At 40.8% G+C, this 13,122-nt stretch overlaps 2 long non-coding RNA genes across 3 annotated transcripts; both read right to left on the reverse strand.

The window, feature by feature from the left end:
• Window positions 1-1,960: 1,960 nt before the first annotated feature.
• Window positions 1,961-4,614, reverse strand: LOC127300904 (uncharacterized). Of its 2 annotated transcripts, XR_011748767.1 has the most exons (4): window positions 3,681-4,614; window positions 3,495-3,591; window positions 2,298-3,329; window positions 1,961-2,148 (listed from the first exon to the last, which is right to left on the reverse strand). It is a non-coding gene; the product is annotated as an uncharacterized lncRNA (long non-coding RNA). The 2 variants fall into 2 exon arrangements; XR_007851644.1 differs by having other exon boundaries at window positions 3,495-4,614.
• A 5,722-nt stretch (window positions 4,615-10,336) lies between these two features.
• LOC127300905 (uncharacterized) lies at window positions 10,337-12,337 on the reverse strand. Its single transcript, XR_007851645.2, has 4 exons — window positions 12,009-12,337; window positions 11,823-11,919; window positions 11,581-11,657; window positions 10,337-10,454 (listed from the first exon to the last, which is right to left on the reverse strand). It is a non-coding gene; the product is annotated as an uncharacterized lncRNA (long non-coding RNA).
• Between the last annotated feature and the right edge of the window lie 785 nt (window positions 12,338-13,122).

Consider the following 13,122-nt stretch of genomic DNA (forward strand, 5'->3'; position numbering starts at 1 on the left):
TTTATAAAGCTTACATAACACTGCACAAGAATAGGAAGCAAATGATATGCCCCACCATTAGAAAACTTAAGCAAAACAAAAGAGCTAAAGGTAAATTGCAGAGGTTTTGTTTTGCAAGCATAAAACAAAGGTTGCCCATCTCTACTAAAAAGAGTTGGTCAAGGGTTTTAAATAAACCGAAAAGTTTTGCTTCAACAATGCATGTCACACATAAACATTTCTAACAGCAACAAATATGTATGAACAGAGACTAATAATATTTTTCCTAGATAGCCAGTACTAATACAAGACTAACCCAATTGGAATCACCCAAAAATATTAAACCTACAATTTTAGGAATTTCTTTGAATCTGACTGTACAGAAAACAAGATCTGTAAGCCATAAATCGTAGAAAAATCCTAAAAATATGAGGCCACTGGCATTAGAAAGGTAATTAAACAGAGCTACATACACAATTGGATTTGGGTTCAAATTGTTTCTGAAACTCTCACAAATGGGTTGACAAGGTTACTGCATGTTTTCACCATTTGCTTTAACTATGGAGTTGCAGAACAGATAAAGGTTTGAAACTTGTTTGAGATGATTAAGAAAACATTCAGTAATCCTACAGAATTGGAATCACACAATTAGGTTCAAAAATGGATTTTTGATGATTTAAAAGCTAACAGCCATGTCTGCAGAACACACAGAACAAGTTTAATTCACCAAAAATCGTACATTACTCATAAAACTATGAGGCCAGGTGCATCTGAAAGATATTGAATAGGTGGTTCTTACCCAATTAGTTTCACTAGTCTTTAACCCGTGCCCCTGCACGGTCTAGCTATTTGAAAATTACACTAATAATATAAATAATGTAATGTGTTTCTATGAAAACTATATGTTATTATACTTACTTTTCAAAGACATATCGCAATCATATGCATATGCATATGCATCTAATCAAACTGTGTATGCTTTTTTTACCTGCTGATATAAATATGAGCACCATAAAATGGCATATACCTCGCAAATGTATAGGTGATGTTTCATGTATAAACATGTTCTCTAGTACATCCCATGACAATTAGTTTTCATCTAAGTATTTAACTGAAAATTTAATATAATTGTGATATTGTGAATTATATCTATGGGGGAAGGTAGTACGATATTTCTACCAAGGAATGATTTAGACTAATGCTTGATTAATTATCACTATCTTTTGTAAGTATATAGATCATATAATAAAATAATTTTGGGCCATCCATTTGACCTAATCCAGTGGCCCACATTGATAATATTTCACCACAATTTATGTAGTGTATTCGGTATTTCACTACTAAAAATCTCTACCCTCGGCCAGCCGTTATGCACAGTGTTTTCTCGTGGTCAACGTGCGCTTTGCCGATGTTCTTTGGGACCACGTTCGGCTTGGCGGCATGTGTGTTGCAGCCCTGTTTGTCGCGCAAGCACAACTCACCGGCGTGGCTTTTGCCTCTGTGAACCTCGCCGGCTTGCTCACGGTATACTCATGTACTACGACTTACCGAATGTTGGTGCGCTTTTCGGTGCCATACACTTCGCCGCATACACCTCGCAGCCCTCATGACGCTTCATGCTAGTGTCCGTGTTCGCGCCTAGCCGCGTTGTCATGGCTAACTCTGACTTGCTGACATGCCCGTGTGGTGCAACCTTGTTCAATTCGTGGATCGGCTCTTTACCGATATGCTTTTTTTGCCGCCATGCTCTGGTCATGTTTGTGCCATTGTTATGCACTGTATCCTTCGCTCAGCTTGCCGGTGCACAGTTACGCTACAGCTAGAGCAAATTAAGGCAGAAAAATATGAGAAATGTAGAATGAACTGTTGAACTTAATACTACGCACCACCGCAAAAAGAAGAACTTAATACTACGCACCTAAATATGTAGTAGTACGATGCACTATCCGTACATGAATGAAAATATAACTCGCTAGCTGCATGCAGTAGGGTATCATACGTTCATACCAAAGCAAACATTATATGTCTCTATTTTGAGACCAAGTGCATACGTAATATGGATAAAAAGTAGATGCAGCTCCATATGCATCGATATAAAAAGTAAACGCTTTAGCTACAAATCCTTGCTGTTTCCGTAGTTTATAGCTAATAAGATGCTCATCATGATACCTGAAAAAGAAAGGCAGAGATGAGACGCAAGATATGCATGGAATTGGAAAAAAGAATACAGAGAAAAGAATAGAGAGAGAGAGAGAGAGAGAGAGAGAGAGAGAGAGAGAGAGAGAGAGAGAGATGTATCAGCGACGATGAGTATGTACCATCTTCTTTTCTTTACCGAACTCTACCTCACCCCTCCGAGGTCCCGTTTCTTGCACCAGTTGCTGCTTTTGTATATAGCCTGTCTTTGATTGATTGTAGTCGAAGTTGCAGTCCATGTTCAGCCACCGGTAGCAACCACAGGGATGCTCTGAAACATCCTGTGTATATGCATGATTCTTCAAAATAATAAGAGGTCAGTTTCAGTTCTTGATCGATACCATGTCATGGAAATACAGATATGCACATGCATACGATAGGAGTAGTCATTGTTGTACACACGTGCATCATCATGTCTGAAGCATCTCAACGCAACGAATAATGCGGAATTCAAACGTGGCCCTCACGGCATGCAGATGCCTCGAGCTTCCGACGTCACCGGCGGTTTATTGGTCAGACGCCCTCCTTGCCGTATCCGCGATTCAGGCCGCATGTCGTGAGTTTCTTTTGAGATGCATCGTAACCAGGCGGAGATCGATTGGATAAGCTGGATACGTTTATTTTAAATGTAAGGTTAGCGTCTTGGCCTTAGAGAAACAAAACGTGTAGGTTTTTTTTTTATCAGGAAGGCAACTTTGTTTGGACTACAGTCCCGTGCAGCCGCGATGGATCATTATACCTAGAATCCTTACTTTGTATGAGACCAAAGAGATAACGACTCAAGTTCACGGAAAAAAAAGGTCGCATGATGAGACCGAACAGATAACGACTCGCGTTCATGGGATAGCAGGTCGCATATCATAATTCATTCGGCTGACGATTTTTTTGAACCTCCAAACTTATACGTACGGGGCAAAACAAAATAACCTAACGTGCCAACATTGCCAAGTTGACTTTTTTACGTACACTATAACTCACGACTTTTAGATTAATCCTAACCATAAATTTTAGATCTAATTGTCTTAATTAATTCTAATGATGTGGATTAACGTGGAGGCTTTTATGGTGCCTCCAATTAGTAAATATAAGATTCAAAAATTCGTTTCCAAGCTCCTGGTTTAATTCGACAAAGTCAGATCTGACCAGATCTTGATCTGTGAACCATTTCAATTTCAGGAGGTCATTTGAAGTTAAACCAACGCCAAAATGAAGGTACTAAAGAGGGCTTTCACCCACAGTTGAGTTTGCTCATAAAGGTTTTGTAAAACGGAAGAAATCTAACAAACAGTTATTCTGCATGTTTGCAGAACTTTATTTACCATGCAAAATCCGTAAAGAATTTGAGGATGAGACCAACGCCAAGTTGTAGATCTTTTCAATACCTATCTGAGGAACTTTGAATCACTCGATTTGGATCTGTACAAGAGTTTTGGCGGATTTTACAAGTTCGTACCAGAATCTGAAACAGCAAGATTACAGAAATTACTGCAAGATTTTGGACGAACTTTGCTCAAGAACTTCAGATCTGAGGATTGCTCAACCTTCTCCATGCTTGGACCAACATGCACCTGCATCAAGATCCAATCTTGTGAGAGGATAAAGGAGAAAGGGGAGCTGGATTCATCAAAGGTTAGGGGAGAAGAGAGTGAGAGGGATGCTCTCATGGTGAGGGAGAGCTTGAGGGAGGGAAAGAGCTTCCTCTTGGTGAATCTCCATGGCCATGGCCGGCCATGAAGCTTGGGAGGGGCAGCAGCTCGTGGGGAGAGGTAGGGGGAGAGTGTGGGGGAGTGGAGAGTGAAGGAAATGAAGCCAAAGGGGAGGAGGTGGCCGGCTAGGGCCAATTTATAGAGGGAGAGGGGTAGCTGCCTCCTTTTTCATTGGCCAAGGTGGGTGGCTGCCCATTTAATTGTTGGGGTAGTTGGGAGGCAAGGCTTGCAAGAGAAGAAAGTGAGGAGGGAGGGCTGGCCGAAATTGTCATGCCAATCTCAATGGTCGGCTCCAATTTTGCCAAGAACAAGTGAACAATGTGTGAGAGACTTCCATGTCCATGTGCATAGGCTATGGCATGGTGTTGTGGAAGATGTCAATGGAAAACTTTGATGAGGATTAGAATAGGAGTAGGTACATATGGATAGAAAGGAGTATGAGGGTGACATGTGGCATGAGAATAATTTCCACCACTTTGGTTGAGACCAACTTATGAAGAAGATAATTCCCGAGGTAGAGTTGATGAATAGAAGTTTTCATTTGAATTCAAGATTGAAAAGATTGAGATAGACCACATGCAACAATGCATGAGCATGCCCAGGTAGATGGGGTGGTGATAGTGGTTTAGGCAATGGTAGAGCAAGTTTAAGAGAGATGGTGAGAGAAGTAACCATATACCCACAATGATTAATATGGTGACATAAATTATGAATTCATGAGGTCAAGGTGATGATGGAAAAGAATGTAAAGTGCTCTACAAATGAGAGGTCAATTGGAAGTGGTTTGAAAGTATCAAATGATCATCTTCATGACCAAGAATTGGAGGATGAGGGAATACAATGTGGTCGATCAGATAGATACACAAGATGTGCAAGAGTTGCCATTTGAAAAAGGATTTATTTGAAAGGTATATGAAACACCTCAATTCTTTAGGGACAATTGGGAAAGAACTCAAGTAGAATGAAATTTGAAAATGTTGAGAGGAAACTAGTTGGAACATAGGAGTTCAAAATATTCTACTTACTTTCTCAAGTAAAGTAGAGTTTTTCTCAAATATAAAATAAGCAAGAGGAATCAAGAAATGGTGTAGGTACCATAAACAAGCTTTTTGTTAAAAAGAAAGCCAAATAGAGAGTAATGTTTTTACAAATCAGTGCTTGGTAGAAATGGGATGAAAAGAAAACCCATTTCAGTTCTTTGTTTTCCTTGAAGAAATATCTTGAAAAGATTTAATAAAACTAGAAGTAGTTTTGTGATCAAAACTAGAGAAGGAAAACAATAAGGTTTTTGAGGAGGAAAAAAAATAATGTAGGGAGGAGTACTATCAAGGGTAGATGGTGGCTACAAAATGTAGCCATCATTCCACTCTTGGTTTTGTGAAGATTGATCTTGAATAAAAATAAAAACAAGAGGTAAGAGAGGAAGAGTGATCTAGTGCTGAAACACTGGATAGGGTATAAGATCAGGTTGAATATAGGAGTTGCAAGGATAGACTGAGACATGCAAGACGTGGAGATTGAAGAGGGTGTTGCATAGATGAGATCCATGCATTGAAGTCAACAATAACAGTTGTGAGTGCTTAAAGATCAATTGCCAAAGTCTGGACATTTTAAGCCTGTCAACACAGATGGTCGACATGGCCTCAAAACCAACAAGGATGAGTGGGTGTAAGAGAGGGATATAGCTAGGGGTAGATGATCCCAAGTTTTGAATTAAGGATGATTGAGCTATCTTGTACCACAAAGAGGAAAATCAAGATGGCACACTCATGTTGCCATCAGAAGAAGAGCTTGATGTAGAAAGAAGGAAAACAATTCTTCCTAAGCCACAAATGTGTTTTATTTGGTGAGTTGCTTATTTAACCACTAGGGGTGTTGTTCTTTGAGGTACTCAAGACAAAACTCAACAAGCAAAACAATACAATTCATCTACCAGCAGATCAAAGCAATTCATCACAACAAACAGATCAAGGCAATTCATCTAATTAGTCTTTAGAAAAAGTTTTTGTTCCCCCTAATTTTTGCAATAAGGGCAATTAATCAAGGTTGCGAAAGTTGGGGTGTTACAGATCTTCCACCCTTAAAATAATCTCGTCCCGAGATTACTGAGTGCGGAACTAGAGGGGTTGTAAAGCTTAACGAAGTTAGACTCCATCCTTCTGTAGATGCACCATTGTAGAGAAGGTCGTTGCTTCATCTTCTAGCAGACATGATGGATTCCTGCCGATGGCGAGCTTCATGAAGAGGTTGACTACTCCCTGCAGATGTTAGACCTGTAGCTTCTTAACGACCCTAGTGGAGCTCACGACTCAGAAAATTTAGTGCACTCCAATGGTGCCTTAGCGGGGTTGAAAACTTTTTAGAGTTAGCTTAAATTAAGGGGAAGACGAAGTCTTCCACCCTTAAAATCTTTCATCGGGGAGGGGGCGTTAAAAACTGTAAGCTTCAGCCACGGGTCTTGTCGGGCCTTCTTGGAGAAGCCATTGATCTCCCGTCTTGAGTTGAACATCTTCTGAGGGCGTGGTGTAGTCCACGACTTCAAGAGGGTTTTGTGCAGTCCCACGTTTTCCAACGGTGTTTTAAGAAAGTTTTAAAATTTTAGGGTTAGCTCCAACTTTTAGTGGAAGACTGAGTCTTCCACCCTTAAGATTTTTCATCGGGCTTTCGAAAAAAACTCAGAGAGTCTGCCTTGCGGTCATGTCGGGGGTTTCTGAAGAAGTCGTCGATCTTCCTTGTTCAGTTGAAGAATCTTCAGGGGTGACGTGCAGACCACAACTTCAAGAGGCACTCACGGTGTTAATTGAGCCATATGGGACGTGCGGCGAGTTAGTAAGTTGATGAAACACCTAGTTGGTATCCATAAGAAACAACAACAGAGGTCATCGAAGATAATCTTCAGCTTGCGGGTTGGTGCTGACTTACAGCAGTTGGTGAGTGGTAAGTTGCACCTAGTCTTGAGTTCTTGAGGTATCTTCCGGAGTCTTCACTTGATGAGGACCAGATGAACCATGTAATGTAGCTCGGCTTTGACGCTATTGTTCCCTCTCCTTGTTAGATGGTGTGTTAGAGGGTGGTTTTCAAGAAGATATCCTCGAGGTTAGCGCAATTATGCTCTAAGGTTAGACCAAGTTAGTAAGTCTTCTGGTAGAGGTGAAGTCACTCTTGAAGGTAGGGGCTTCTGCTTTCTTGATGAAGTGGAGATGCTTCAGCGGATCTTGAAGGTATTGGCTTTTGCTTTGTTGGCGTAGTAGAGATGCTTCAGATGACCTTGAAAGTAGTCGGCGTAGATAGGGGTCTGAGTTAGTTTCCCTGACAGTTGAAAAACAACTGCTAACGGGTTTAGAGTTAGAGTCTTTCGTTAATCTACCCAACTAACTAGCAGTTACCAATACATCGGCGAGGCAAACTTTAATCCTATCATTGCATGTGACACCCATACAACCATAACCAGAGACAAAATACCACTAACAGAGGCTACTGGTATTTTTCCTAGATGCACAGTAACAAAACAAGATCAACACAATTGGAATCATTCAAAAATATTTATTTTTCAATTTTTGAGACTCAAAATACTAACCAGAAACAGTGATCAAGTTTTATTTATTAAAAATCGCACAAAAATCCTAAAAATACAAGGTCAGTGGCATCTGAAAGATAATTTCATACTGGTTCTAGTGTAATTGGAATCACATCGATCGGAGCTGCCAAACTATTTTTATTAGCAAAACAATACACTGGCAGATTTCCATTTTTAATTTCAAACAATTAAAAAGGGCGGCGGAAACGTCTAAATAGCAAGACATACATGCACACAACAAACAGATACAAACACTCAAGCAGCACACAAGGGGAAAATACAAGCAGTCAGCATACCAAACAAGGCACTCTAATTATCCAGGGATACCTAACACGTGGGGGTAGCTCAATCGAAGTGATTGAGTTTTTTTTTCCTATCCATCCTATAGGTTTGGGGCTGGTCACATATGTTGACGCCTTCATATCGTCAGCATCAGCTTCAACTTGGATCCTTGTAGTAGTTGGTGGTGAAGGGGCCGGGCATTGAGTCGTTGATGTTGAGGCGGAGGAGAAAACTGTGTAGAACTTCTAGTCTCGACATCCCGGAAACATGGGGTCTTCGAAGAGGTAGCTGTTGAGGTGCTCCCGAAGTCGATATCTTCTCGTGGCTGGCCTAAAAGTTACTAGTCAAGAAACTGATGACTTGATCCCTGACGACTGCAAAAAATGCGAGTCCATGGAGGAACAAGGACTTCGGTGACAACCAAAGACATGATCTAATTATCCCTTTATGTGCACACTCAGTCGGCCTCCAATCTTCAATAACCGTTGTTGGATGTACAAGAGTCTTCATGAGAGATTGATCCATCTTTGAGTTAGAGTCATCGGTCTGAGTTGGGGACACCGTCCAACATGTAGGTTTGAAGAGGATGAGACAATAGAGTAAGAAATTGTCAAACATTTTAATAAAGTGGAGAGATAAGAATTTAGAAGTTTTTTTTTTGAAGAAGTAATAGGAGTAGAAGCTATGCTTCCGACTAAGGAAAGAATTTGTTTCGTAAATAGTTTTTCCCAAGTACTTGTTTCCTAACTAACGTCCATGCTAACTAAGGTCTCCTACAGTCAGGATGGCTCTGATACCAGCTCTGTGGGGACCCCGGACTAACTGTCCGAAATACCCTGTTATGTATACAGTTCACGATCCCATGATCAGTGCACCGTGAACACATAACCGAACTGATATCAAATTACACCATCCATTACAAAGCGGAATAAGAAAATTACAATAAGGTCTCATGACCAAACTTACATAATAGCCTCGAAGGGCCTAACTAAACATCAGAGTAGTATCATCACTTCAACAGCGCGGAGCCCAAGTCATCTGCCATAAACCCTACAGGCAACTGACTGGGAAGACATTCCTAGCTCGCATAGACGTCACCAACTTCTTCTTTATCCATCGTGTTCCTCCAAGTCTGGCCAAGTAAATAGCCAGGGACAAAGCCGTGAGTACATTTGGAATTGTACTCGCAAACCATCAGGAAGGTACTTTACAAGAGTGCAAGATAACAAGTGCTAATCTAGATGACAAGAGGGAAGAGATAATTTCCCTTGTGGAAATAGCATGTAGAAGAGAAGTAGTTTCTCTTGTGGATATAGCATGTAGAAGAGAAGTAGTTTCTCTTGTGGATAAAGCATGTAGAAGAGAAGTAGTTTCTCTTGTGGATATAGCGTCCCGACATCTTAGAAGAAGGGGATACTCAAGGGGTTCTATGACATCTCTATATCTTTGTTGAAGAAGATACTTCAAAAGAGTTCTACAACATAAAACACTAGGGAGGGGGTAACCCAATTTGTTTCCTTTCCGACCATCTCCATATGGTCAACCAAACCATTCCCGTACCCTTCCGGTACTCCGAAAACAAGTTCCTTTCTTTCATTTTCCAAACAATTTTTGTAAACCAAAAACACATCAGGCTAAGCAACAGCCATTCCAACCGTCCATGACCGCGGACGCGGCTATTCGAATAGATTTTACTCTGCAGAGTTTGCACACTTTCCCCACCTCTATCCGGATACCTATCGTGTGGGCATCATCCCCGCATAACAACATATGCCACGACGGATACCCGAACATAGCCTTTCGCCCATTCGACTTAGCAAGAGGTCCTACCCTATGGAGTATGTACCTCCCCGGCACCGTGGCAGCTCACCTCCTCTTGAGCGTGGCTCCACCGCCAATCCAGGAGACCCATAGTGTCTTCCGGACGGGTCAGCCCCGAAGGCCTCCCGTTATACTATTGTCCCAACAATGACAACCCGGACTCGGGGGTAACCGTACCCTTGTATAGTTGTGCGGTGCCTCGTGCTAAGAAGAACAAACGTCAAGCTAAGCTCCGTGCCCACGTTGGAGTAGCTGTGGTTGCGCGGGTTAATTGTCACGGGTGAATACTTAGACGCCAAAGTTTTCATAAACAAGATTCTCTTTCCAACCATCTTTGCCAAGATCCTTTTCTTTCATAAACACACACTTAGGTAAGTCCAACTCACCCAAGGTTTTTCAGAAGTTCTTTTCAACAAGGTATTTTTCCAAGGGGTTCCCAACCTATAGTTTCATGTAAGAGCTAAGAGACAACAATGGCGTGATGCTAGCCATCATACCACTAAGGAGATGATAATTGAGGTGTCAAGAGGTCGACACACACAAGACAAGTGGGCGTACCCATCACACTTACAGGGGTACACCAAGAACATGATGATGAAGACCACCATTTCACTAAAGGGGGTTGTAGGTGAGGTGTCAAAGAGAATAAACATGCTCATGGTGAGCATGCTCCATCAACATAAGTAGAAACAACACAAGATAGATCGAGAGACAAGAATAACAACAAAGTAACCACAATATGTGATTAAACATTCAGAGATCAAGAGATGGCTTGCCTTGGCTTATTTGTCCCTGTACTTCTTCAACTCCATCAATATAAGAATTCCAACAACATATATAAATAAAATCCTCGTCCGATTCCATTTCTTATTCTTCTCCGGAATTGTTCGCATCTATCACCGGAAAATATAAAAGGAACACAATCAATCACATTGCATCAACAAGACAACATTCAACAATCAACAACTAATCATGCAGCCAAGGTATAACATACTAAGGACCTATAGATACCACAAAACAACTTTAAGAGTTTTAATTTAGAAAACCCCATTTATTTACCTAGTAAAGGTATGAGTGCATCACAACTTAGCAATTGCCTCTCTCGGTTATCACCATGGTATAAACCAAATATCCCCTGGTAGATAACTTCATAAAGATGACAAGTGCATTAGTTTGGCATCGAAAACATTCACATTATAATTTGAAACATTTTTGGAAAAGCGGGCAATCATTCTCCCTATTTTATAAAGCTTACATAACACTACACAAGAATAGGAAGCAAATGATATGCCCCACCATTAGAAAACTTAAGCAAAACAAAAGAGCTAAAGGTAAATTGCAGAGGTTTTGTTTTGCAAGCATAAAACAAAGGTTGCCCATCTCTACTAAAAAGAGTTGGTCAAGGGTTTTAAATAAACTGAAAAGTTTTGCTTCAACAATGCATGTCACACATAAACATTTCTAACAGCAACAAATATGTATGAACAGAGACTAATAATATTTTTCCTAGATAGCCAGTACTAATACAAGACTAACCCAATTGGAATCACCCAAAAATATTAAACCTACAATTTTAGGAATTTCTTTGAATCTGACTGTACAGAAAACAAGATCTGTAAGCCATAAATCGTAGAAAAATCCTAAAAATATGAGGCCACTGCCATTAGAAAGGTAATTAAACAGAGATGCATACACAATTGGATTTGGGTTCAAATTATTTCTGAAACTCTCACAAATGGGTTGACAAGGTTACTGCATGTTTTCACCATTTGCATTAACTATGGAGTTGCAGAACAGATAAAGGTTTGAAACTTGTTTGAGATGATTAAGAAAACATTCAGTAATCCTACAGAATTGGAATCACACAATTAGGTTCAACAATGGATTTTTGATGATTTAAAAGCTAACAGCCATGTCTGCGAAACACACAGAACAAGTTTAATTCACCAAAAATCGTACATTACTCATAAAAATATGAGGCCAGATGCATCTGAAAGATATTGAATAGGTGGTTCTTACCCAATTGGTTTCATTCAAAAATTCGTTTCCAAGCTCCTGGTTTAATTCGACAAAGTCAGATCTGACCAGACATTGATCTGTGAACCATTTCAATTTCAGGAGGTCATTTGAAGTTAAACCAACGCCAAAATGAAGGTACTAAAGAGGGCTTTCACCCACAGTTGAGTTTGCTCATAAAGGTTTTGTAAAATGGAAGAAATCTAACAAACAGTGATTCTGCATGTTTGCAGAACTTTATTTACCATGCAAAATCCGTAACGAATTTGAGGATGAGACCAACGCCAAGTTGTAGATCTTTTCAATACCTATCCGCGTAACTTTGAATCACTCGATTTGGATCTGCACACGAGTTTTGGCTGATTTTACAAGTTCGTACCAGAATCTGAAACAGCAAGATTACAGAAATTACTGCAAGATTTTGGACGAACTTTGCTCAAGAACTTCAGATCTGAGGATTGCTCAACCTTCTCCATGCTTGGACCAACATGCACCTGCATCAAGATCCAATCTTGTGAGAGGATAAAGGAGAAAGGGGAGCTGGATTCATCAAAGGTTAGGGGAGAAGAGAGTGAGAGGGATGCTCTTATGGTGAGGGGGAGCTTGAGGGAGGGAAAGAGCTTCCTCTTGGTGAATCTCCATGGCCATGGCCGGCCATGAAGCTTGGGAGGGGCAGCAGCTCGTGGGGAGAGGTAGGGGGAGAGTGTGGGGGAGTGGAGAGTGAAGGAAATGAAGCCAAAGGGGAGGAGGTGGCCGGCTAGGGCCAATTTATAGAGGGAGAGGGGTGGCTGCCTCCTTTTTCATTGGCCAAGGTGGGTGGCTGCCCATTTAATTGTTGGGGTAGTTGGGAGGCAAGGCTTGCAAGAGAAGAAAGTGAGGAGGGAGGGCTGGCCGAAATTGTCATGCCAATCTCAATGGTCGGCTCCAATTTTGCCAAGAACAAGTGAACAATGTGTGAGAGACTTCCATGTCCATGTGCATAGGCTATGGCATGGTGTTGTGGAAGATGTCAATGGAAAACTTTGATGAGGATTAGAATAGGAGTAGGTACATATGGATAGAAAGGAGTATGAGGGTGACATGTGGCATGAGAATAATTTCCACCACTTTGGTTGAGACCAACTTATGAAGAAGATAATTCCCGAGGTAGAGTTGATGAATAGAAGTTTTCATTTGAATTCAAGATTGAAAAGATTGAGATAGACCACATGCAACAATGCATGAGCATGCCCAGGTAGATGGGGTGGTGATAGTGGTTTAGGCAATGGTAGAGCAAGTTTAAGAGAGATGGTGAGAGAAGTAACCATATACCCACAATGATTAATATGGTGACATAAATTATGAATTCATGAGGTCAAGGTGATGATGGAAAAGAATGTAAAGTGCTCTACAAATGAGAGGTCAATTGGAAGTGGTTTGAAAGTATCAAATGATCATCTTCATGACCAAGAATTGGAGGATGAGGGAATACAATGTGGTCGATCAGATAGATACACAAGATGTGCAAGAGTTGCCATTTGAAAAAGGATTTATTTGAAAGGTATA

The sequence above is a fragment of the Lolium perenne genome, chromosome 7, assembly GCF_019359855.2.
Source record: "Lolium perenne isolate Kyuss_39 chromosome 7, Kyuss_2.0, whole genome shotgun sequence".
NCBI classification, from domain to species: Eukaryota; Viridiplantae; Streptophyta; class Magnoliopsida; order Poales; family Poaceae; genus Lolium; species Lolium perenne.